A 26,656-nucleotide genomic window follows, 5' to 3' on the forward strand; every position below is an offset into this window, starting at 1 on the left:
CTGATTCTGTGGATTTTTAGTGCTTACCGTGGGATCTTCAATCAAACCCAGTTACCCAGGCAAGTTCCTTCTACTTCAATCGTTTCCCACTGAATATTTTGGTGGAATTGGTGGGGAGGCTGAGAGCACCTGCTTTGTCGAAGGCTTTCACGGCCGGAATCACTGGGGTGCTGTGTGGTTTCCGGGCTGTGTGGCCGTGTTCTAGCAGCATTCTCTCCTGACGTTTCGCCTGCATCTGTGGCTGGCCTCTTCGGATCCTCTGTCTATCAGATCCTCTATCAGATCCTCTGAAGATGCCAGCCACAGATGCAGGCGAAACGTCAGGAGAGAATGCTGCTAGAACACGGCCACACAGCCCGGAAACCACACAGCACCCAAGCACCTTCTTTGCTTGTGGAAGGTTTAGTCCTCGGCATCTTCAGTAGGTTGAGTCGTGCCTGGTGGTGACTCACTGTCCAGTGGGAGTAGACAACTCTGACGACATGAACTGGCGGTCTGGAAACTTCACGTGTCTGTTTCAAATGCATATGTGGGAATGGTTGTGGCTCTGTTGAAGAGCGCGTGTAGAGAAAGGCCTTTCTGTGCCTGACCTCCAGGAGAGCCACTGTGGTCCAGCGTACATAGCCCTGGGCCAGATGAAGCTAGATGGTCTAATACAGGGGTCTTCAAACTATGGCCCTCCAGATGTTCAGAGACTACAATTCCAATGAGCCCTATCACTTGGCCATGCTAGCAGGGCTGATGGGAATTGTAGTCCATGAACATCTGGAGGGCCATAGTTTGAAGACCCCTGGTCTAATAGCATGACGTGGTGTGAAGTGGACAAATAGATGTTGATTTCCCTGCTCACACACATAGAAAGTTTACGTATTCCTTCTGCCATACTACGAGGTAGATATAACAATCTAGAAATGTGCAAAAGGGTGTGTTCATGTGATGCAAATCAATTAGAAACATTAACTCACCAATTATTCCGTTGTGCTAAATCGGCAAGTATTAGAATCAAATACTCTAGCTTGCTTTCTATGATACCTAGCGAGCTGGACGAACTAAGCAGACTATTGTTTTTATTAAATAATTCCGATGCTACATTCTGTAAAATGGCTGCAAACTTTCTGCTGGAAATATCCCATAAGCAACAGTATGTATGAATCAACTTCATTTGTTATATGTTGCAAGCTTGGATTTTGATGCGATTTTGATGTGATTTTATACTGTTTATGCCAAATAGAGGCTAAATGAATGAATAAAAAAATGAATGAATGAATGAATGAATGAATGAATGAATGAATGAATGAATGAATGAAAATATTCCTATCTATGGTGTAGTCCCTTCCTCACTGGCAAATCTCTCTGAATGCTCAGCATTCACCCAATTCATGTTTTTCACCTTCTATACTTTCGGAGTATCCACATCCTTGTCTGCCTGCCACAGAATCTTGGAGCATTGCAGAGGATTCTGTGTTATGTGCCTGGTTTATATATGACTCAGGATAGGCTGTGCACGATTTGGAACCAGGGCAGCAAAGAGTGGGAAGACAATCCAAGTGATTTGCTTTCACGTGACGTTTGGGTTGGGCCAGGACGATGAGGGCGGGCCTTGGAGGAAAATCGTCGTCAGGCCGTTGGCAGCTCTGCGGGGAGCACTCTTGACCCTGTGGCAGCACACTGACAGGAACATCATCAGTGACGCCTGGCAGTGTTTTATCCTCCAGTCTCAGGCCCTTTCTGCACGGGCGGAATACGGCGCCCTGGGGACGACAAAAACGCCGTCCCCAGGGAGCCGTTCGCACAGGGGGCGCAGCTGCTTCGCAGCCGCGCTGCCCGAGCGGTGCGAAGCCGCCGTTTTCCAACCTTCCTTCCCAACGTTTTCCAACCTCACCGTTTTCCAACCTCGCGGATGGCAGCGGCTCCAAGGCGTCTTCCCTCCCCCCATGTCCGGGTGACCTACCTGCCCTGCGGCCCTGCAGCGCATCGCCGAGGCCTGGGGACACGCCCCCTCTGCCCTGCGACTCCGGAGCGGTCGCGCAGGGCAGGGGGGCGTGTCCCCTGTCCTCGGCAACGTGCCGGAGAGCCGCAGGGCAGGTAGGTCGACCTGACGACGGCACAGCTCTGCGCCGTCATCCCGGGAGGTTCTGGGACCGTTCATGCGAACGGTCCCAGAGGGGTCGGGTCGGCGTCATCTACGCCGACCCGACCCCTACTGTGGCAGTGAGGAAATGGCCTCAGACTTAATCAGTCCCTCACAGACTTTTAAAGCAACGTGCCCTGGAGATGCCGTGGGGCTGTGGGGAAAGCGAATCCTGGGCCCAACTCATCACAAACGTCTCCTGTGGCTTGGTCCTTCGTGAGCAGGCAAGACCACACGAGAGAAGACGGGGTGGATTTACATTTCTTTCTCACTCCATAATCAGATTTGTTCAGCAGGACCTTGTCAGTTTGGCCTCAGAATGGCAGGTTGAAACTGTAGTTGGAAAACATGGCATGAAGCGTGTTTTCCTGGTCTTGTGTTTCTTCCCGTGGGGTTGAACGAGGCACGGCTTCATATATTAACCCATAAATGCAACCCTCGTGACACTCCGGCACCATCGACAAGTTCTGCTGGCAGTGTGTACATCACCCTGCGCTGCAACAGTTATTTGTTACCGCTCTTCCAGCGGCACTTTTAGTATTATGTCTAGAGAAATTATAGCTCTCCAGGAACTGTGCATGGTTGGTAGCAAAGGGACAAACAGCAGCCGTGGTATTTCATGTCCCCCTACAGGATTGTAAATCAATATACAAGTTTAAAGTAAATTGCTCATAATCATATTATGCCCTAGACATTTCCTGCTTTGTTTCTTCATATGTAGCTTTTGCCCTGCCTGAGGAAAAGGATCATAAAAACGAGGCTTCATTTGCAGAAACAGCTGGGAGTCTCTTAACTCCTTTCTGGGTTAAGGGAGTGGGGGCTTTTATTTGAAAAGAGGTGATCAGGAATTGTTTTGTTTTTCCCTTTCTCTGTTCCGCTCTATAAACAGTTGCACTGGGTATTCGGTGCAGATTTTGCACAGAGCTAGTTTATATTTAGAAACTCCCCACTCTTGCAAGGGAAAAAAAGAAGCCATGTTTTAAAAATAAAATAAATTAGAAAATGTATGCTTCCCAGTCCCCGTTTGTAGGCATCAGTTGAAGAAACAGGGATAAATTCTTAGGCTCATTCCGCACATGCAGAATAATGCACTTTCAAACTGCTTTCAGTGCTCTTTGAAGCTGTGCGGAATGGCCAAATCCACTTGCAAACAGTTGTGAAAGTGGTTTGAAAACGCATTATTTTGCGTGTGCGGAAAGGGCCTTAGTGAAGGAGAATGTTTTGCTCTCCTGGACTCCAACTCCTGTTGTTTCTGCTTAAGTAACATCCAACAGGCCTGCTGTTGGGACCTCAGCATAGCAGATTTCATTTTGCTTAATGAAACTTGTTCACTTAACATCAAACTTTCTGATCACTGGAGGGCAGTTTTTCCAGTGCTAAAATGGGGCTTCTAGAGCAATCGCTGGTTCCTTCCATTTTTCTTCTCGAAGCCTAGGCCCAGCAGATACTTTTGCTATCCACCTGATCCCGGTTTGGGGAGCCAGTATGGCGTAGTGGTTAACTGCAGGTGGACTCTAATCTGGAGAACTGGGTTTGATTCCCCACTCCGCCACATGTCATCTGGCGAACCAGATTCTTCTGGTAGGTGGAGCCTTGGCTACTGCTTGGCAAAGGCTTTAGATCTGGGATCTCCTAGGCCCCTTCCGCACACACAAAATAATGCATTTTCAAACCGCTTTCACAACTGTTTGCAAGTGGATGTTGCCATTCCACACAGCTTCAAAGAGCACTGAAAGCAGTTTGAAAGTGCATTATTATGCATGTGCGGAATGAGCCTTACAGATTTTTTCCTCACCTGTCTGGGGTTATGGATATTAATCTCATTTAAAACTTCCTCATTCATCCACCATGGAATTGGGGGTGGTATACTGAATCCGGTAAGAGGGTGAGTCTTGTACTTAAATTTCACACAGGCCCCTTCCGCCGACCCGACGACGCTGGGACGACAGCTCCACAGAGCGCCGTTGCCCGGCCGACCCGCCTCTTCCCCGTCCCTCTCCCGTTGCCTCCGTCGCCCTGCTGGCCTCCGTAGACCCGGCCACGCTGCCCTCCGACCTCCAGGGGTCGGAGGACAGCGAGGGAGGGCCTTCGGGGAGGCCAGCAGGGCGACGGAGGCGATGAGGTGAGTGGGAGAGGGACGGGGACAACAGCGCATTCCCGGCTGTGCCATTCGCACCGCACCGCTGGGAATGTGCTGTTGTGCCAAAAACCTCCCTCGAGGATGGAGGTTTTTGGAGGCGGCCTGAGGCTGCCCTGGGGGAGGTGGAGGGGAGCCAGGTCGGCGCTGCTGCGTTTTGGCAGCGCCGCCTGTACAAATGGCTCCCTGCGGACGGCATTTTTGCCGTCCCCAGTGCGTTGTTATTGGCCCGTGCAGAAAGGGCCACAGTGACGTTTGCCAGAGCGCTTGTTCTGCACGCAGGCTCAGCCCTCAGCATCTTGGCCACAGACCCTGGAGAGCCACTGCCAGTCTGAGTAGAACGGGATCAACCACCTTGCTAATCCTGTGGGCACATTTGGAATTCTGACAAAGCATGAGGGGTCATCAGTAGTCAACTAGAAGCCTTGCTGGGCAAAAGCCCTACCCGGCAGGCACCGGAAGAGGTGTCAGCGAATGCCACGGCACCCATTGGCATCATGTTGGGGACCCAAGTAGCAGATAGTGCTGCCTGAGGGTCTGACTCGTGTGTGATCAAATAATTGAAACTGCTGTTATTACAGATCAATAGCATGTATAGTGGTTAGAGTTTCAGTATAGGACAGTGGTGGCGAACCTTTGGGACTCCAGATGTTATGGACTACAATTCCCATCAGCCTCTGCCAGCATGGCCAATTACCATCAGCCCCTGCCAGCATGGCCAATTGTCCATGCTGGCAGGGGCTGATGGTAATTAACCGGCCATGCGTGTCAGGGCTGAAATAGAGGTCCGCTATCATCTGGAGTCAAGAGTATGCCCTGAAATAGGAAGACCGGTTCAGAATTTAAGCCTCTCTAGTGTGAAAGTTCCCTGAGTGACCTTGGTTCAGTCACTCTCTCGCAGGGTTGTTGTGAGAAGGGGGGAATAATATCGTAAGCTACTTTGTGTCCCTTTGAAGAGAAAAGAATGGTATGCCTAAATAAATCTCATCTCCCTGAATTATAACTGATAGACTTGATTCACAAGTGCTTGCTATTTCAAAGTATTTTTTTAAAGAAAAGATAATGACACAAATTGTTAATTTGGATTTCTAGGTTTTTTTACACAAGGAAATCAGTAAGATTAAGCATAAGCATAAGCATTTTATTGTCATTGTGCACGCACAACGAAATTTGCAGCAGCATTCCTCGATGCACACAATTTCAGACTCATACCCCACCCTCCCTTTCCCCTTCCTCCACCCATCCCTACACAGCCCCACACACATCAACACGAAGCCGCGGAGTTCAGCCTAGCCACAGCTCTAGAGTAGAAGCTGTCTCTAAGCCTCTTTGTCCTAGTTTTGATAGACCTGTATCATCTGCCGGATGGTAACAGTTCAAAAAGAGAGTGTGCTGGATGAGATGGGTCTCAAACTTAGGGCCTGATTAAATCAGTTCATTTAGCTAGGTTCACAGATGACTAGATGACAAGTGATGACAGCACTCCCAAATCCAAACATGTAATCAGCTTATTCAAAATAATGTTAAATCAGGCCCTAAGCGTGAGATCACGTTTGGTGCTTCCATCGAGCATCCATTGTTCCGTGTGCTTCACTTATTCCTTTCAACAGGCTCCAACAGCCCACATTGTCATTGGCCGTAGTGAAGATGGAAGACTGAGTCTGATATTTATTTATTTATTCAGACTCCTCTCATAGATGGAGCCAGAAATAAGATGGTAAATAAGGGCATAAGGGGGGGGGGGGCGCCACTCAGCGACTGGACACTCCAAAGGCCCGGCGGAACAACTCAGGGCCCGGACAGCTGGAGGAAGAGTGTTCCACTAGGCCGGGGCCAGGGTCTTGAAGGTCCTGGCCCGTGTGGAGGCCAGCCGCATCATTGAGGGGCCAGGAACCACCAGCAAATTGGGTAGGGGCATATGGGGTAATGCGGTCTCTAGGGTACGATAGAGAGAACGGCTTTCCTGAGGCCACCAAGGCGCAAGATTTAAACCCGGGATTTTGGTTAATGTTCTTAGCAGCTCAGTCTCTTAACTGGGACACCACATCTATTCACTGAGAAATGACTCAGTTGTTAGAAGGAATAGAAAGTACAGGTTGCTAGGCTGCTACCATTCTTCCTCCATTCCCCCCTTCTCCCTTGTTATATTGGAGAACACTCTGCCTCGTAGAGGCGCTGCTCACTAAATTGGGACCTTGGGGCATTGGCGTCAAAAGCAGATGTGTCCTTCTCCCACACACAGCTGCTCAAGTAGCTAGGGACCCTATTGATGCAGGAGGCGGGGCGGGGGGGAATTGTCTGTGAAAAACTGAGCTCCAAATACGGGCTTTAGCGCTCTCTGACAAAGGCAGCATGAAATTGATCAGAATCCTTGGGGCTTTCTTGGATAGCAGTGGAACCCATTGAAAACGTTAATCGTGAAATATCTGCTAATTGGAATGCCTAAATCCACTTTAGCTCCTTTGAATGGCTTCAGTCTTGTTTTTCTCCAGGCAATTAGAAGTGCAGTGCACACAAAAGAGCCAGAGGGAGTCTCTGCTCCGGGATCAGGAGGGTTTGAGGGTCCAGATAATCCCTCCCTTGTTCTGGTCTCTCTCTCTCTCTCCTCCTGCCAGACGCTTTTTGTTTGGTTGGTCCAGCTACGGCTCTGTGTCGCAGGAGCTCTTGAGCAGGTTTGACTTTGCTTTCTCATTCTCCGAGGGTCAGATTGAGACAGAATGGCTGCAAATTGGTGTTTCTAAACACAGATTTGCCCCGATTGTGTAGACAGAGAAGTCCAGGGTGTGTGCTTTCAACATCCAAAGTAATGCGTCCATGCATTCCAGAACCCTCCCCAGCCTGCTTGCTAGTTCCACATAACCAATTTCTCCAAGCCAGTGAGCGCAGTGGAGCCTTGCTGGGAAGGAAAGTGCTGTGGAGTAGGGAACAGACCATGAGGACCTGTTATGTTCTCTAGATTTCTCAAAGCTGACTCAGCCGGAAACAAAGGCCCTTTCCGCATGGGCCATATACAGCGCCCTAGGGATGGCAAAAACGCCGTCCCCAGGGAGCTGTTCGCATGGGGCGGGGCGCAGCTGCTTTGCAGCCGCACCACCCTCGCTCCTCCCCAGCGGCGCAAAGCCGTCATTTTCCCACCTTGCTCCATCAGCGAGGTTGTTGGAAAATGGCGGCTTCCAGCACGGCAGCGGCTGGAAGGCGCCATCCCTCCCCCCTTTGCCCAATCGACCTACCTTCCCTTTGACCAGCCGGCGCGTCGCCAAGGCCTGGGGACATCCCCCCTGCCCTGTGACTCCGGAGCAGTCACGCAGGGCGGGGGGGGCATGTCCCCTGGCCTCGGCGACGTGCTGGACGGTCGCAGAGAAGGTAGGTCGATCGGACAACGGTGCTCCGCGGCACTGTCTTCCCATTCGTTACTGGGACCGTTCGTGCGAACAGCCCCTGGGGGGGGGGTGTTGGCGTCATGTACGCTGACCCAACTCCCAGCGTGGCCGTGCGGAAACGGCCATTGTCTCATTTATTGGCAGAAAACCATAAGAGATGCACTCAGGACAAGAACTTTGCTGAAAATGGGCATGAAAACCCCAGCAAAACTGTGACAGTACCACAACACAAGCCTTTATTGGCATATAAAACAGGACAAAATTTTAAAACAAAACAAGGTTAAGAAATGCAGTTAAAACTACTAATTTCCAGTATAAAATTTGCAACAGTTTCACAAAAGAGCACATCAGAGCTGTTCAGGAGATTGGGTATCTTATAACACTCATGCCACTGAGAACATTGCAAGAAAATGGAATTCACGTATTTCATGCGTATCTTATTGTATTTAGGGCATAGAAACAGGGAATGGTCAAGTGTTTCAACCGTAGTCATATCACCTGAACAAACTCTTTTAGAACGTTCCATATTCTTAAATCTTCCCTCCAGCAGAGCTGATGGCAGCACATTACATCTTGTTTTAATATTTTGTCCTGTTTTATATGCCAATAAAGGTTTGTGTTGTTGTGGACATTACATCTTGCAGTAGCCAAGGCTCTCCTCTGGGTGGGATTAATCAGCAGACGAAGATATGCTGCCATAATTCCATGCTCGCATGGGATTAATAATGTAGTCGGAGAACAGGTTGTCTTGGCAGCAAGAGTCAAATTATGAAATCAAGATCCAAGAGCCTATTCTTAACTAGTCTGAAGGCTTCCACCTTTGTGAGCATAAGGAGTGATTCCAAGGGGAAACCAATAGCTTCAACCTTTCTAAAGATCAAAGTATACCATTCTGAAATAAAGTACCTCCTCCCAATTCCAGTTAGTTGGCAATGGTTACTCTCAGGTAGGCGCTCACAGGGTGAGATGGGGATGCTTTGAATGGTTGCCTACTCATTTAGTCCCTTCAGTTGACAGTCCAAAAGGCAAGCCTAGCTAAGGAACGTCCATCCTTGTCCTCAGGTGACTTGCGGTCCCTTCTTCAGTCTGCCATGCAGGCAGGTTGTCATGATTCTTCATGCCCTAAGTCTCTGTCACAGTCCACCTCAGCAATGACCTTTGCAAGGCCTTCAGATACTGGGGTGCCGTGTGGTTTCCGGGCCGTGTTCTAGCAGCATTCTCTCCTGACGTTTCGCCTGCATCTGTGGCTGGCATCTTCAGAGGATCTGATGAACTGAGGATCTGATTCAGATCCTCTGAAGATGCCAGCCACAGATGCAGGTGAAACGTCAGGAGAGAATGCTGCTAGAACATGGCCCGGAAACCACACAGCACCCCAGTGATTCCAGCCGTGAAAGCCTTCGACAATACCTTCAGATACTGTTGAATGAGAGTTGCCGATTACGTGGATAATATATGACAAAACACCATATAGTTTGTTTTGCGTAAAGACATTACAATATCCTTGCTGTATCAAGGTGCCTAGTCCAGCATCCAGTTTTCCACAGTGACTGGCCAGATATTTCCAAGAGTCCCAAAAGTAGAGCATGAAGGCAACAGGAATCTCTTGTTCTTTGTCCCCAACACCTAATGCTCAGAAGTCATTGCTGCTGAACTAAGAGGTTCCATTCTTCTTACTCTGTTTCCCCGAATATAAGACATCCCCTAAAAATAAGACGTAGTAGAGGTTTTGCTGAAGTGCGAAATATAAGGCATCCCCCGAAAGTAAGACGTAGCAAAGTTTTTGTTTGGAAGCATGCCCGACAAACAGAACACAGAAAAATAAGACATCCCCTGAAAATAAGACATAGCGCATCTTTGGGAGCAAAAATTAATATAAGACACTGTCTTATATTTGGGGAAACACAACAGGTGTATGGGCTATTAGAGAAGAACCAGGTCACGCAGTGGCTAACATCCTTTTAAAAGCCAGATAAACTAGCCACCAATACCACATTCATGACAGTGACCTCCATAGATCTGTTTCGCATTCTGTAAAAATTAACTTTTTAAAATCTGTCCCAAACCAATTCATTTATTTTGGTGACCCGAGTGCTGTTATTTTAAGAGGGGGAAATTCTGCTCTGTGTGATGTGCTCAAAGTAAATTCTGCTCTGCCCACTTTGAGTAGGGTGTGGCACAAAATAAGTCACACGTCTATGGTAACTAGCATAGCTTGAGGAGTTGATTAGTGAATGGGAGAACTTCTCAAATTCTTATCATACCACATGTCAGTGTTATATACTGCCCCCAGTCTCTGCCTTCAGTTCATAGCCTGACAAGCTATTGTCAAAGCCCTCACCCATTTTGCAGTCTTTTGTGGTAAATTATGTTGCCACACGCAAGTATCAGAAGATGGCCAGGACCAGAGAACTGATAGGGGTTCCAGTACTGGCCTGGGATGTCCCTGGAGACTTGGAGGGGTTGCCTGGAGAGGGCAGAGTTTGGGAAAAGAAGGAAGTGGTTCCCTCCTCTGCTGCTGCCATTTCCTCCTGGGGAATTGATCGCTGTCGTCTGGAGATCAGTTATAATTTGGGGGGAATTCCAGACACCACCTGCAGGTTGGCAGCTGTGAGTCTTTATGAGCAAGTGCATCAAATAGGGAATCGCCCCACACCTTGGGAAGCAGGTTGCATTCGTCCAGTGGTGGGATCCAAAAATTTTAGTAACAGGTTCCCATGGTGGTGGGATTCAAACTGTGGCGTAGCGCCAATGGGGCTGGAGCCTGATATTAGGGGCGATGGCAGAGCGTTCAAGGCCGGGCATTCCAGGGGCGGGGCATTCCTGGGCGGGGCTGTGGCAAGGACGCAGCCGCTGTGCCGATCCTTGGGCGGGAAACGAATGCACGCAGGCGCAGGCTGCCACGCACGCCAGGGCACCTCCTGCTAGACTGCTTCAAGTTCTGGGCGCTACTGCTGAGAGGAGGGGCGTAACTAAGGCCAAAATCACGTGGCAAAATCACCCATTAGTAACCCCCTCTCGGCACACACAAATAATGAGTAACCTACTCTCAGGAACCTGGGAGAACCTGCTGGATCCCACCTCTGCATTCGTCTGTGCATTTGCTTGAGCCCTGGGCAGCATCTTCCCCCCCCACACACACACTTCCCTTTTTTAACCATTAAATGCTGGGATTTAAGGCTGTGGCCATTAATCTTCATTTAATACGGATGTGATTCGCTGTGTTGTACACATGTTGTCTGTGTGAGGAATCAAACAATAGCCGGAGGGAGCTTTGCATTTATTTACCTGGAATGTGTTTTTTTTTCCTCAACAGCCCTATTGCCATATTTAAATGCAAGTATGTCTCTCTTAATTGATATTTTACAGTAGTTTAGAGACATTTTAGCCTATCACTTCTGTCATTTTGGTTTTTCCCTGGTAGCCATATGTGTAGCTAAGGTAGTAGAACTAGAGTTAGCTGGCTGACTGCTCTGGATTTCTCTCTCATCTTCTCTTCTGCTTGTCTCTGTCCTTTTCTTTGGGGCCGCTCGATAGTTCCAGTTGTAATGATGAAGCACAACCTGCTTAGTTACCAGCGTAGAGATTTGCCCTTTCTCGTGGTTAGCATGAGTAGCATGAGTAGTCATAATTACTAGCATGAGTAGTCATAATTTCACAAATGATACAAAATCTTCCCAGCAGCCTCTTCTCTCTGCAATGAGGAAAATTTTTTAGCAATTGGCTCCTTTGCTAAAACAAAAACAAAAGGGTGACAAACATCTGGATTTATGAAAACAATTGTTTCCATCTCCCTACCTCCTACTCTCCCCTTTATATTTTTGAACCCTAAATGCATTAGACTCAGATATTAAGCTTTTTGTGTGGTCAACATCTACCAACACAGGTCTGCTTGACTTCCTTCTTCCTAGCCTGCCCTGAGGGTCAAGCTAGATGTGATGCAAAATTAATTACATATCCCTTTTACTTTATATATAAGGAAGGCACACACGAGAACATTGTGGTTCCGGGGCAGGCAAAAGTTATGTTGGTACTAGTTTCCATCCAGATTCCATCTTGTGCTTTTCAGGCTAGCCAGACATCTGGTATTCTAGCACCACTCCTTTACTCTGCAGTGAGCAAACAGCTACTGTCTTTGAAAGTGCCATTTTTAGGAGCAGAAAGTCTACATCTCCATACAGGAGAGCTGGACAAAACACCCAATTTGCTTTATTAGGTACACAGTATTATGCATAATAGGCAGTCCGGCTCTTCTAGGGTGATCTGGGGTTTTTTTTTGCAGTCTGCAGTTACACATTTTTACGGCTGAAACCTGCCAATCTCTGGTGTTTCTTGTGTTAGAAAACACTTCCTTCCATCCCCAACATCTCCCTGAAGAGAATGGTACCTAAATTCCCGAGGTCCACAAAACCAATTATCCTAGCTTTATATGCAGAATCTGGGTCTCCTTTTAAAAGAAAAAGAATTGCAGGATTCTTAGGTACCAGCTCCTTCTAGAGGTACTCTTGGAACTAAAAATCAGTGGCTGATAGCCAGATTCAGCTACACAGAGGCCCCTTCCGCACACCCAAAATAATGCGTTTTCAAACCACTTTCACAACTGTATTGTCGAAGGCTTTCCCGGCCAGAATCACTGGGGTGCTGTGTGGTTTCCGAGCTGTATGGCCGTGTTCTAGCAGCATTCTCTCCTGACGTTTCGCCTGCATCTGTGGCTGGCATCTTCAGAGGATCTGATGGTAGGAATGGAAGCAAGTGGAGTATATATACTCTGAGGTCAAAAGGTGAGGCCATCTGAATAGAGTATTTTACAGGTTATGGAGCTTGAGTTATCAACTATAGGTAGTTATTTATTGGTCAGTAATTTATTCGCTCCGCCTGCTGTGCTTGTGTTTTAAGTATATATACTCCACAGTATATATACTCCACTTGCTTTCCGTTCCTACCATCAGATCCTCTGAAGAGGCCAGCCACAGATGCAGGCGAAATGTCAGGAGAGAATGCTGCTAGAACACGGCCATACAGCCCGGAAACCACACAGCACCCCACTTTCACAACTGTTTGCAAGTGGATTTTGCTATTCCGCACAGCTTCAAAGGGCACTGAAAGCAGTTTGAAAGTGCATTATTCTGCATGTGCGGAATGAGCCAGAGTAAGGTGGTCTTCTCCTCAAATAAATTGTCCACCTTTGTCCCTGAATGGACTTTTCTCCACTCCTCTTGCTGACCTGTCAGTCCACAAAATAGGCAGGAAAACGTAATTTAGCCTGCTTTGGCTATAATGCCAGATTATGATTTGTTGCTCCATAGCTGAACCTTTAAGGAACCTGAGGTGTTTATTTGCAGTTGGCCCCTTCATCCATCTCTTGTGAGCCAAGTAGATGTTTCTGGGTTTTCAGCAAACTGTATTCTAATATTACAGACAAACTAGCAAACTATGGTTTGTGTTAACCCTACATTCCAGAATTCCTAACTCTGGTTTCTTCTGAGAAACTTGGTAAGAAGGGGCCATGTAGCCCAAAGTTTGCCAGTCGCAATGTAACAGCAAATTGTGTTGTACTCAAATCCCAGAAATGTTAGCTTATCTCATTGGAGCAAGAATGGAGTTGGGAGAAATTTTGTGAGAGTTGGCTCCTTAAAGATTCATTCATATAGCACCAAAGCGTGATTTGGTGTTGTATCTAAGCTAGATCACAATCCTCCAGACTTTTCATGTCACGTGCACAAATATTTATACGCATTTCAGATCAATCGGAAGTTGATTCTTAGCTGAGGTTGAGTTAGTACAAATTCTGATCTCCTCAGCGCCTTCTAAGAACCGCTTATGATTGGTCTAAAATGTCTTCTGTTTCTCCAACTATTTCTTCTGACTCAATGCAGGTGGTTAGAGTCTTCTAACGGCCACATAGCATTTCCCCCCCCCCCCCATGTTCCTTTCCTTTTGCAAGCAAGTAGACCAGGACAAAAGCAAGAGAGTAGATTCTTAATGTTACAGCTATGAACTAAGAGGTAACTACAGTAGAATCTGTTTTTTTCAATGGCCCACAAGGCAAGATTGATAGAAAAAATGGTAATGGAGGTTGCTTAAATTTGTTGTTTCAGAGAATAGGTTTGCAGCCAGTTTTTCACCTAGGAAAGGGGGAAAGCAAAAATATCCTTCTTTCCCCTCTTCTGCTTTCCTTAACACGAAAACAGAAGACTTGCCCGGTGGCACCTTAAAAACTAACAAGGGCCCCTTCCACACACGCAAAATAATGCGTTTTCAAACCACTTTCACAACTGTTTGCAAGTGGGTTTTGCTATTCCGCACAGCTTCAAAGAGCACTGAAAGCAGTTTGAAAGTGCATTATTTTGCATGTGCGGAAGGAGCCAAGGGCTAAACGCCAGAAGCTTATGAATTTGTTATCCACAAGGACCCTTCTTTTGTTTCTGCTGCAACAAGCTAAAATGGTCACCCCACTGGAATTTACACGTACGTAAATGTGAAAGCAACAAAAAGCGAGTGCCGGAGTGTGGCAGACAGTGACATCAAATTTGTTAGGTGCAAACAGCTTTGGTCATTTTGGTGCCTGTGGCAGTAAATTTAAATGGGGGCTGAATTAATTTAGTTTGAAACCCAGGTCTCCAGGAAGCATTCTTCAGGAGGCCTCCCTAAAACAAATAAGAAGCGCCTGCTCCTTATAAAGGGGTTTGTGGAAGAGTGCTTCTTCCATCAGAATCGGATGGTTCACGGCCTTGCCAGTCTACCCAACCTACTCATGTAGCAGAATGAAGTGACAGAAAATGATCCAGGTTGAATCAGAACTCATACGCTGCTGCTTGTTCACGTGAGCCAGCTTTTCACAGTGACATTCCCCGTCTGCAGTCGGAAGTGGTTTGTTTCATTTGCCACCTCAGGATTCCACTGCCTCACTCTGGCCGTTTCCGCACGGCCACGATTGGGGTTGGATCGGCGTATACAACGCCGACCCAACCCCCCTGGGACCGTTCGCACGAACGGTCCCAGAAACAGCCGGGAAGACGGCGCCGCGGAGCGCCGTTGCCTGGCCAACCTGCCGTGTCTGTGGCCGTCCGGCACTTCGCCGAGGCCTGGGGACATGGCCCCCCTGCCCTGCGCCAGTGCTCCGGCGTTGCAGGGCAGGGGGCGTGTCCCCAGGCCTCAGCAACGCACTGGACGGCCACAGACACGGTAAGTGGAGGGCGAAGGGGGGAGGGCGCCTTCGAGCCCCTGCTGTTCACACGGCAGCAGCTCGAAGCCACCTTTTTCCGTAAACCTTTTTCCGTAAAACGTAGGAAAACTGTAAACTGTTTTCCGTAAAATGTAGGAAAACGGCGGCTTCGCGCTGCTCTGCAGATCCCTAAACTACACTAGTAGACTGAAGTGGCAGAATTCGGGACTATATTCCTTTAAAGTGCAGCGGGGGTGATATTTCGGAAAGCCCTCTCCGTGTAAAAATGCCCCTTGAATGTAGTTGACAATCACTGCTGAGAGAGCTATGCTGACCCTCCCACTCTGCTGTCCAAATGGTGTCCATGAGGTGATTTCTTCACAGAGGGAAGCGTTCAGAAATGCAATCCCCACCTGCCGACTGCATTCTGCCGTTGCATTTGGAATATCTAGGTAGTTTCAGCCTGAGCCCCTCCACTTCCAAAGGTGGCAAAATTCCTTTTTTTTTTACAGTTCATCAGCTTTATTAAGTTTAGTCACAATATACAATAAACAAAGAAAACAAAAAAATACACAGGAAAAATACATTATCAAAGTGTGTTTACCTAATAAAGAGCATTAAAAATATATATATAAAGACATAAAAAAGAAGAAAGAGTGTATATAGAGTGTACTAAAAAAAAGACTTCCAGCTAGTAAGACATAGGATATGCAATCTAATATCACAATATACTTTGGTATATCTCAAGTTTTAAATTATATATCGTTTTGAATTACAATTACATTAATTCTAACCTACACATTATCTCAGCAACTAATTTTCAGTTGCATTTATTACTTAATCCAGTGTTGCATCAAAAAAAAGTCCTCTTGGTTATCTGTTTATAAACTACCCTGTTTCCCCTAATATAAGACATTCCCAAAAAATAAGACATAGTAGAGGTTTTGCTGAAGTGCGAAATATAAGGCATCCCCCGAAAGTAAGACATAGTAAAGTTTTTGTTTGGAAGCATGCCCGATGAACAGAACACAGAAAAATAAGACATCCCCTGAAAATAAGACATAGTAGAGGTTTTGCTGAAGTGCGAAATATAAGGCATCCCCCGAAAGTAAGACATAGTAAAGTTTTTGTTTGGAAGCATGCCCGATGAACAGAACACAGAAAAATAAGACATCCCCTGAAAATAAGACATAGTAGAGGTTTTGCTGAAGTGCGAAATATAAGGCATCCCCCGAAAGTAAGACATAGTAAAGTTTTTGTTTGGAAGCATGCCCGACGAACAGAACACAGAAAAATAAGACATCCCCTGAAAATAAGACATAGTAGAGGTTTTGCTGAAGTGCGAAATATAAGGCATCCCCCGAAAGTAAGACATAGTAAAGTTTTTGTTTGGAAGCATGCCTGACGAACAGAACACAGAAAAATAAGACATCCCCTGAAAATAAGACACAGCGCATCTTTGGGAGCAAAAATTAACATAAGACGCTGTCTTATTTTCGGGGAAACACGGTAGCCATTATGATCTAAAAAGAAAAAGAGCCCCTCGGGGATGGGGCGGTCTAGAAGCCCAAAGTATAAATAAATAAATAAATAAAAACAAAGGGAAGAAGAGAAGAGAATACAGTAAAAATCTGTATATAGAGGGTGGCAAAATTCCTGGTGAGACTAATGCGGGTTGTGCAGTCGGGCCCCCCCACTAATGCGGGCTGGGCAGCCGGGCCCCCACAGTCCGGCCCTCTTTTCAGTTCACTGCAGCTGGAGGCTCGCGGTTGTCCCTTTTGTTTGTGACTCTTTGTTGCCTCTTTCCTTTGACCCTCCTTGTTTCTCCTCGCACCCAGGTTTTCCAGCAGCAGCCTATGGACCAGTAGCGGCGGCAGCAGTGGCAGCAGCGAGAGGATCAGGTAGGGGGGCCCGTGGAAGAGGCAGCTACATGGCATACCCTCAGAATGCAGGGGCAGGTAAAAGCTCTGTCGGTATTCTGTGTGGCTGCAGTTCTCCGTCCTGTTCTCTGATCTTCCTCATGCTTACCTTTGGGGAAACCTGCCAAATAAAACCAAATATTCTCAGCAGAGGCCATGAGACTCGGAGCAGCTGGTAGGGCGCATGACAGAAAGAGCTTTCGAAGCGGAGGAGTTGAAAGGTGGACCTTGAAAAAAGGGGAAGGAAGGACGGCACCAGTTTTTCATTTCTCAACAGTTTGCACCGAGCTAACAGGGCGCTCTTCAGAACGAAGCACTCAACCGCTAGAGCAGCAAGCTGCCGCTTTTATACTTGAGAGAGATGTTGTGCTTGTATCCCTCCCAGAAAGACTCCAACCTGAGACACGCTGGCTTTTAAACTGGCAAATCCATTTAAGTGGGCAAGGGTTCCAAACGCTGGGTATAGCATCAGGGTATAGGACACCGTTTCTAAATGTGATCTGCACAAAAGTATTCCGGGTCTCCATTTCCAGATCAGTGAACCTTGCAAAAACTTGGGCTCGTTCCGCACATGCAGAATAATGCACTTTCAAACTGCTTTCAGTGCTCTTTGAAGCTGTGCGGAATAGCAAAACCCACTTGCAAACAGTTGTGAAAGTGGTTTGAAAACGCATTATTTTGCGTGTGCGGAAGGGGCCTTGGTTATTCAGGCAGTTCATTCTTGTTTTGTCATGTAACTGGCGAGAAAACCTGGAAGCGTAGAGTATTTTTCTCTAACTTCAGCAATCCGAGCATGAGGTGAGAAACCAAGTTCTACAGCTCCTCCATATTGTGGAGCTCCTCCATGTAATGTGAATGAGGGCCACAATATGGAGGAGCAGTAGAACTTGGTTTCTCATCTCATGCATGCTCTTGTCAAGCTGAAAGTCTGGTCAGCCACAAGAGACAGGTCAAAGGTCAGACTTCTCCTTCTCATCCCCCAGTTTCTTCTGAATCCAGGCTTCACGCTGAGTCACGGTTTGGCATAATATCTGAATTGACAATTGGCCACCAAACCACGGTCCAAAACTATATTCCAAAGTGGATTTGCTTGTGCCAGCTGAGGTTTGGCTTGAGTTCATTAACACACCATATTTCTGGAGGCCGAGGCACCACGGAGGTAGAAATGAAAATACGAAGCCAAGTGATAGACAAGGCAAAGCCAGCAGCTTGAAATGGTGCGGTACCTGTGGCACATCTGGCAGCTCAAGCCACAATTTGGCTTCTGAAATTTAGTTAGCACCAACCAATACTGTGCAGTCTTAGTCAGTGAGCATCACGCCGGGAATCAATTAGAACAGTTTCGCTGAAGAGCACAACCCTTTCAAGGCACTTTAAAAGAGTTTGAATGTTGTATTTTCGCTAAGGGTCAGAGCAGTTTCGATGCTGCTGATCTGTGGTTGAGCCTTCTTCAGAGGATCTGATGGTAGGAATGGAAAGCAAGTGGAGTATATATACTGTGAGGTCCACTTGCTTTCCATTTCCATATACTCCACTTGCTTTCCATTCCTACCATCAGATCCTCTGAAGAGGCCAGCCACAGATGCAGGCGAAACGTCAGGAGAGAATGCTGCTAGAACACGGCCATACAGCCCGGAAACCACACAGCACCCCAGTGATTCTGGCCGTGAAAGCCTTCGATAATACATAGCGTGAACATCATTTAAAGCTCCTTGAGTTTAGATGACGGTTCAGCTTTTGTTACCTGCTGCAAACTCCCAACCGGGTTTCGTGAGAAATGTTATCCCTTTTTTTTTTAGTCCACCTATTCAAAAAACAAAAGCCCGGCCTTCTCCATTTCCTTGTTCCCCTCATATTAGTGCCCCTCCTGCCAAGGAAGTGGAATAATTTTTACCAGTGAGTTCTTTCCCTGGAATCTCAGCTGAGGAAAATACAGATTTAGTGCTTTGGATATTTGAAGCGTTTGAGACCATCATGAGTGGGCTGTAAATACTGCGCCTCTCTTTTGGCGTGTTTGCTTGCTGGCCTCTGGCTCGGTTCTGCTACCCCAATGCTGAGCTCCAAGGGCAAATGGCCAGTTTCTCAGAGGGGGGTTCATTGCTCCCAGCTTTTTTGCTTGCTCAACACTACTTACTATTTAGTGCATTTATACAGCCATTTTTTCCTTGCTAATATTGTGTGGGTTCTTAGGGGTGATGGGATGAAAAATCCAGTTGGAAACTTTAGGCTCCTTCCACACATGCAGAATAATGCACGTTCAAACTGCTTTCAGTGCTCTTTGAAGCTGTGCAGAATTGCGTGTGCGGAAGGGGCCTTAGTTTTGGGCCCAGATTTTCACACCTGATTGGAAGCATCGGATACAGAGCAAAAAAAATGTGACGCTCAGTGCTTTTTGCAGCTCTCTCATGATGAAGGGATGGGGGGGGTGTCTTCCATGTGGAGTTTCTTCACACAGTAGCTAGGCCTCGTGGAACACGGCCTAGGGGACAAAGGGACAAGGGCTACCAAGTCCTACTGCCCCAGTAGACTTTGGGGAAAGGCCTGAATTCTCTAGAGTCCAAAGTGAACTCCGTTCCATGCAAACTGGCACTGCTTGCGGGGCTACAAAGGATCATCCATAGCGGTTTAAATGTTGTGATACAAGGGGGAAAGTCCAAGAGTGATTTGCCAAATGATGATGGGGTTACTTTTATTTTAGTTTCCTTTGCAGTTTTTTTTTTCTGTCTTTAAAAAACAAATTGATTCCATCTATTATTTGAGGAAGAACGGACAATTTCCCGCATCCCTCCCCCCCACGGCTTTAGTTTTTATTTTGACATGTTTTCCCATACGACAAGGCTGAGGATCCCGCCAAAGTAGCTTTGCCTTCACTGTTGTCCTGTCGTTAATCAGAGTTCTTCCGGTGTCCGTGACAACCGAACTGACCATCAGCCAATTTCCTCTGCTTGATATGATTTGGTGGTTTTCTTTCTTTCCTATGATTTTGAAAATCTGTTTTTTGAAAAAGAGCGAATTAAAAGTGTGATACAAACGAAAGCTAACCCAAAATTAACACCAGCGTTTGTGGCAAGTTTAAAGAGCAGTATGGCACCTGCTAGGCCTTCTGTGTTTCGAAAGGACATCCCCCAGGAAGTAGAATGTGTGTGTTGAGCTCTGCCAAAAAAAAAGTCATCTCTCTCCATTGGCCAGGAAGCCTCTTTCTGCTCAGGGGTGGGGGCTCCATTTGCAGCCATTTCCTTCAAAGGGGATCAGCGGTGATAGTGAATTGTATTCAGCAGCAACGGAGTACGATCGGCTTCATGCTAACAGGTCTGATTCATTACCAGGAGAGGGGGGAAAGGCCCAGCTCACTTCAAATGGCAGTAATTGGCTTCATTTATCATTGATCAGAGCCGCATTGCTCAGAGCACACAGGTAAGATCACTTAAGTGACTACTTAGTCACCTCTGTGTTTCAAGGACACCAAAGGTGTAATGGGCAATTGCGAAATATCCCTTTAGTTCAGTGAGCATTTGTGGATCTCTCCCCGCTGAAAGTATTAGACATGGAGGGTGGATTTTGTATAGTCCAGTGGTGGCGAACCTTTGGCACGGGTGCCAGAGGTGGCACTCAGAGCCCTCTGTGAGCGCAGCTAAACAGAGTTGTTGCCTCAGCCACACACATTTAGGCTGGCCCGGGTCAGCTGGGCAACATTATTAGTATAATAAACCCAAGACCTAGTTTTGGGGAAGCTAGGTAGGTAACCCTGTTAAGCATCGTTAAACCCCACTGATTTTCATGCAAAGAAATAAAACCAGCCTTTAGCCTGGGAGTAAGTCACAAGCTTGCTGGCAATGGGGCTTGCTTCTGAGTAAACCCTCCTTGAAAATGCTGATTCACCCCTGGCCTCGTAGAGCTGTATATGCGGTTAAGGCCAAAGCAAAGCCACCGACTACCACCAAGTTTTTTTCTTACTCCTGGAAGTAACACATGCCTCGGAGCCAACCATTTTTTCTAAACTAAAACCTCAGTATTCAGGTTAAATTGCTGTGTTGGCACTTTGCGATAAAGAAGTGGGTTTGGGTTTGCAATTAGGGCACTCAGTTTCGAAAAGGTTCGCCATCACTGCCCTAGACCCAAAGGGGAGCACTGACTGAGACGGAGGCCAGAAGAGTGGGGGGTGGGGGGTGGAATGAAAGGGAGAAAGCAGCCAGGGACAGGGAGGAGGAAAAAGGAGGGAGTGCAAAGCGAGAGACGGAGCTGGAAATGAAGCTCGAGAGAAAGCTGTGAATATCAGCCAGGGACTGGGCAGAGGAGAGAGGGGGAGGTCTCCAGCCGTAGCTGTGAGACTAGGGGCCACACATGGGGCTCTGCTGGCCAGAAGACCTCCGCCCCATGGAACACCACCCCTTGCCCCCCCGGAGCTGGGACAAGCTGACCACCGGAAGGATGGACGGCACACCTGGCAAGAGGTGGCCAGGTGCTAGGGAGCCCCCTCTGTTAGTTTTCCAGCAATAATATCAAGAGACCCTCTTGAACCATTTTGAATCTTTCTCCCAAATCAACGTATTGCCTATGCCAGTGGTGGCGAACCTTTGGCACTCCAGATGTTATGGACTGCAATTCCCATCAGTCCCTGCCAGCATGGCCATGCTGGCAGGGGCTGATGGGAATTGTAGTCCATAACATCTGGAGTGCCAAAGGTTCGCCACCATGGGCCTAGGCAGTCTTTTAGCTGAAGTCAACCAAAATGACTCACTGCGGGACTGTATTTGTCTGCATAATGTAAACCTTTGACAGCCACCTTGCAAGCGTTCTGCTCGTCATTTTGAATGAATTCGGATCTGAGTAGCATTGGCATGATGGTCTGGTTTTTCTAACAAACCCGTCTGAGACAATTTCACTATCAGCCCCTCATTCGCGTCCCATCCTGAGCATGCGCAGAGCTCCTCTGTATTCCAGCTTCCACGCTCACTACAGCGGAGGGTTCGGATCTGTGCATTTATCCTTTGTACACACCGTTTGATTTGCCAGCCAGAGGACAGTGAATGTGCACCACGCCATTTTTTGCCATCAAGAGACAACTGGATTGGGGTGATTATTTCCTCCCATGTATTTTGAGGACCCCCACCCCCCCCCCCTCCGCTCAGTTCAGATACTTACTAGGATGCTGATCCGTTCCACTTGATGGAGGACCGGGTGTATGCACCACTGCTCTTCCATGTGCCCTAAGCCATATGGGAGGCAAACATTTGTGCATCGTGTAACGTTCTGACTCATGCAGCTCTTTCTGTCGAAAAGGGAGAGGAAGAGTGGCGTAAACGGAGCTGTCGTGTTTACAAGCTTCATCATGGAGCGCCACCCGTGTGTGCGGGAGAGGGGGGATCAGCTGCTCCCCCACCCCATGAGCAGACGGCTCCCCAATAAGATGGCTGGACCATATTTTCCTGGAAATGCCACTTGCTTATTTCCATTGACTTGGGAGGGTCACGTCAGGGCTCTGAATAATGTTTTTTAAAAAGTAGATGAACTTGGGTATTCTGCAGGAGACTCCTATATCTCCAGAGACTGAATTGGTACTCTTATCAGCCCCTGCCCAGGCATGGCAGCTGGGAAGCTGATGGGAATTGGTAGTCCTATAACTATCTGAGTGCCAAAGGTTCACACCACCGTCGCTTAAACTCGTTCCTTTGCCGCTAGGCTTGTTCCCATTTTCTCCTTCTCGAGATTCTGCCGCTCGGACGCAGGAGAGAGAGAGGTAGAAAATCCCACCTGCTTGTCACCACCCGTGGGCACCCAGTGCAGCAGAGTCCCACAAGAGGTGGTCTCTGCCGCCCTCCCCACCCCTTTGGCCCAGACACCTTCCCGGGCTCCTTTGAGACCTGCCCTTCCTACTGCCCTTTATACTTGCCGGCTGTAACCCATCTCATGACATGAGCTACTGACCTGGATGGTGAGTGTGAGCAGTTATGTTCTTGTTGTTTTCTCTCTTGTTTGGTTGGGGCTGCTGTGAGAGTGGGTGTCTCTGAGGCATTCTCTCCGGCCTCCTCTTGCTCTGGGACGAGCACTCTTCTCAAACACTCTTCTGAGCACGCTCAGCCGGAAGGTTTGTCCACACCTATTAATCCTCTCTCTGTGTCCCAGCTTCTTGTCCATAGCAGCTGGTTGCATGTGTTTTGCTTGTTCAGACGAACGGTTCAAGAAACGACTCATATTCCAACTCTTGAAAAATGTCTCTTTTTTTTTTTTCTTTTTTTTTCTTCTTTTGCGTTTTTGTTTTCTTTATTTTTAGTACACTTTCTCTCTTTTGGTTTCTTCTTGCTTTTCCCTTACTTAATGAAACAAAACACTTGTTTGTAAAACATCTCACATTCCCCCTTGCCTGTTCTTAGAGTGTTATGTATCTGTGGGACTGATCTAAATGCATGCACTTGTAGTAGTTGTAACTGGTAGCAGTAGACGTAGTTGTAGAACATGCATTGTTGAGTTGATATTATGTAGGTTGTTGTCAACTGGAAAGAGCATGGCAGTCAAATTGTAGTTGTGGTTGGTTTTGGAAGAGTAGACCCGCTAGCACAGAGCACTGTTGAATGTCTGGATCCATAGCACAACCTCCACTAACCCCCAACTTTAGCCTGTCAAATTCAAAATGGCTTCGTGTTCTGCAAGGACCCACAATACCCTTCTGGTAGAAGTCAATTGACTATTGTAAACCACTGTCCCCTTTTTATCAAAAAAGGGAAAAGGCCCTGGTTTTAATTATACATACACTTACTGGTGATTAGTTCCCACTGAGGTCAGTAGGGATTACTCATGTGTAAGTGTCGTAGGCTTGAGGGCCAAGTTGAATCTCAACAAGCATTGTACGATTATGGGTCCTTACAGTATGTTAAAACCTTTGAAGATTCTGCATTAGCACTGAAATAACTCCTTTGAAGGCTCTCAACTAACTCAGCCTGGCAGATACAGGAGAGCCACCCGCTGGAGACCTCGATGACGGAGCGCGACTGACTGTCTGACTGTGCCGAGGCACAAGGGAATTGGTTTTAGATCCTCCAGCACAAAATCACTTCTTGTCGCTATTGGTATTCCTTCCCACCTTGCCGAGGTGTAGGAGGCTGCTCTCCTTCCCAAGGCATGGGGCTGAACATTTTCCCATGAACCCCAGCCGCAAGGTCTCCCTTTGACCAGTTTCATCATCTCCACCTTTGAGCCAGCCACCGCCTTTTGCGTTTTCATTGGTTCCTTTTTCGCACCTAGTTTTCTGTGCTCAGCTTCTCCAATTGTGTTTCCAAATGAGCCATGGTGGGTTAGGAGCAGCAGCGAGGCCTGAAGGCCGCCTGATATTTGGTTTGTGGATCCCGCTGCTGGGTCAGCCCAGCTCCTTCTGAGAGTCGATTGTGTATTCTTCCTAGCGGCCAGTTCAGAGTCTTGCCTCTAGTGCCATGGTGGTGAACCTTTGGCATTCCAGATGTTATGGGCTACAATTCCCATCAGCCCCTTAAGAACATAAGAACAAAAGAACATAAGAACAAGCCAGCTGGATCAGACCAGAGTCCATCTAGTCCACAGCTCTCGCTGCTCACCGCAGCCGCCATCATCAGGTAACACCTTTGGGAGCCTCACATGCAGGATGTGAAAGCAATGGCAACTTCATGGCGGCTGCTGCCCTCGAAAGCACCTGGACTGTTAATGCGACGGCAATCTCAATCAGATCAAAAGAGGATCAAGATTGGTAGCCATAAACCAATCTCCTCCATAAATCTGTCCAAGCTCCTTTTACAGCTATCCAGGTTAGCGGTGGCCATCACCACCTCCTGTGGCAGCATCTTCCAAACTTACCAATCACACGCGTATGCGAAGAGTGTTTCGCAGTTTCCTTTGATTAGTCCTAACTCTTTTCCCCCAGCATTTTCATAATGGAATTGCCCCACGGTTCTAGTATTGTGAGAAAGAGAGAAAAATTTCTCTCTGTCAACATTTTCTACCCCATGCATAATTTTATAGACTTCAATCATATCCCCCCTCAGATGTCTCCTCTCCAAACCAAAGATTGGCCATGCTGGTCCAATTGGCCATGCTGGAAGGGGCTGATGGGAATTGTAGTCCATAACATCTGGAGTGCCAAAGGTTCGCCACCACTGCTCTAGTGCCTTGCGGGTTTCGAGTGTGTCCAGTTTACTGAACATGCTCTGTGGAGACTAAGAGCCTTTAGTTCAGACTGTAAGTCACAGCACTGTACTTAGGATATGTTGCTGAAATAGGTAAAAATAGTTCTAACGTGCAATTCAGAATTAACGCCCCTGTCTTTTATTGAACCGTAAAACTCACTGCTTTCCTTGCCCCAAATGTTGACATCCAGAACAAGCCCACGTGGCTCTTCGATTGAAGGTACACAGCTTCCACAGAGTTACTCATCGCATAAATAACTTGTTCCTTAAGTTGCAGTGTGTTACGAGAAACGGGGCTCTCCTTTTAATGGATTTAGCAGGGAAATTAGATGGGGATAATGTAATCCTGCAAAGCCAGCAAAGCTGAAAATTTAACGCGAAATAGCACTCTGTTTAATAATGTCCTAACTCCGTACGCATTCTTTCAGATATTTAGTCCTGTCGTTAAGCGCCTCTCTTGTTTTAAAAAATTGCAAGCCATAAAAAAAAGACGGAGCCATTAAAGTTGCCTGAAGTTCCTTTTAATCACGTGAATGATTCCGTGCTAGTTCGGTTGCACCATAATGGAACGTTTCGAAAACCGTTTAGGTAGCCACTTGAATGTACTTTCCTGCCCAGATCATTGAGGCAACAATTTAGGAGCAGCTCTGACTGCTATTCAGAGGCGTTCCTCCCATTGGGCAAAGTGGGCAGTTGCCCAGGGCGCAGCCTTGTCAGGGGCTAGGGTTCTGCTTGTGGATTTTTTTTGTATTTTCAGTGTTTTTTTCATTTCTTTGGCCTGCGTAGGGGTGTAGGTAGTTTTAGGCTGGGGCAGCACCAAAATTCTCAGGGATTCTTCGAAGACTCTCCTGATGATATCGTATCCAGGATTTACAAGTGAACATGGTTTATTTAGGGGAGTCCAAAAGTTATGCCGGACTCCTTAGAAGGTAGTGCCCCATCCTCCATTGTTTCCTGTGATCTGAGCGTTGGGCACTTGATGATCCATAATGTGATGGCACTTCTTTAAAGTTACAACCTGGTGGAAAAAAAATCATTGTTCATGCCGGTTATCATGCAGGAGGAAGGTTAATCAGTCTATGGGGGGGTAAGCCAAAGCGCCTAGGTTTTGCCCATATATAGGGCTCCAGTTTGCCTATTTCAGGGTACTCTTCTGCTAAGTACTTGAGCCGATTTATTTACTGCATATGATCCTGTCTTAAAAAAAGTGCATGAAGTTTAACAAGCTTCTCATGAGGTTAATAAAAAAAAAGTCCTCACGCCGTAATAAGGACCAAGGAGAAAGGGGAGGCCTTTGGGGAGTAGCAAAAAATTACTCCAGCGACTCGAACTCCACTGAGCTGATGAAACTGAAATAGAAAACCTCAAACAATCACTGATGTTGATCTACTCTCTCGCAGTGCGGCACAGAGGCCTTTCACAGTCCTGCTCCCAAAGAGACTGTCAGCCCCATCCACGGTGCAGCTCCCAAAGGGCAGCGAGGACTTCTGGGCAGCGAGGGGGGGATAGTGATGGGGGACGCTGGCGGACTTCTGGGCAGTGAGGGGGGGATTATGAGTGGGGGTTCTGGGCAAGCCGGTGGGGACAAGCTTAGGGGGGATTATGAGCACTCCCGGCAGTGAGGTGGGGGATTGTGGGGGATTCGAGGCAGGAACCCCGGAAGCAGCGAGGGGGGGATTTGTGAGGGGGGGAGTTATGAGGAACTTCTGGGGGCAGCTTATGTGGTTGTGAGGGGGTGGACGGGCGAGGACCCCAAGCAGCCAGGTGACTCTGC

Source organism: Sphaerodactylus townsendi, linkage group LG16 (genome assembly GCF_021028975.2).
Source record: "Sphaerodactylus townsendi isolate TG3544 linkage group LG16, MPM_Stown_v2.3, whole genome shotgun sequence".
NCBI classification, from domain to species: Eukaryota; Metazoa; Chordata; class Lepidosauria; order Squamata; family Sphaerodactylidae; genus Sphaerodactylus; species Sphaerodactylus townsendi.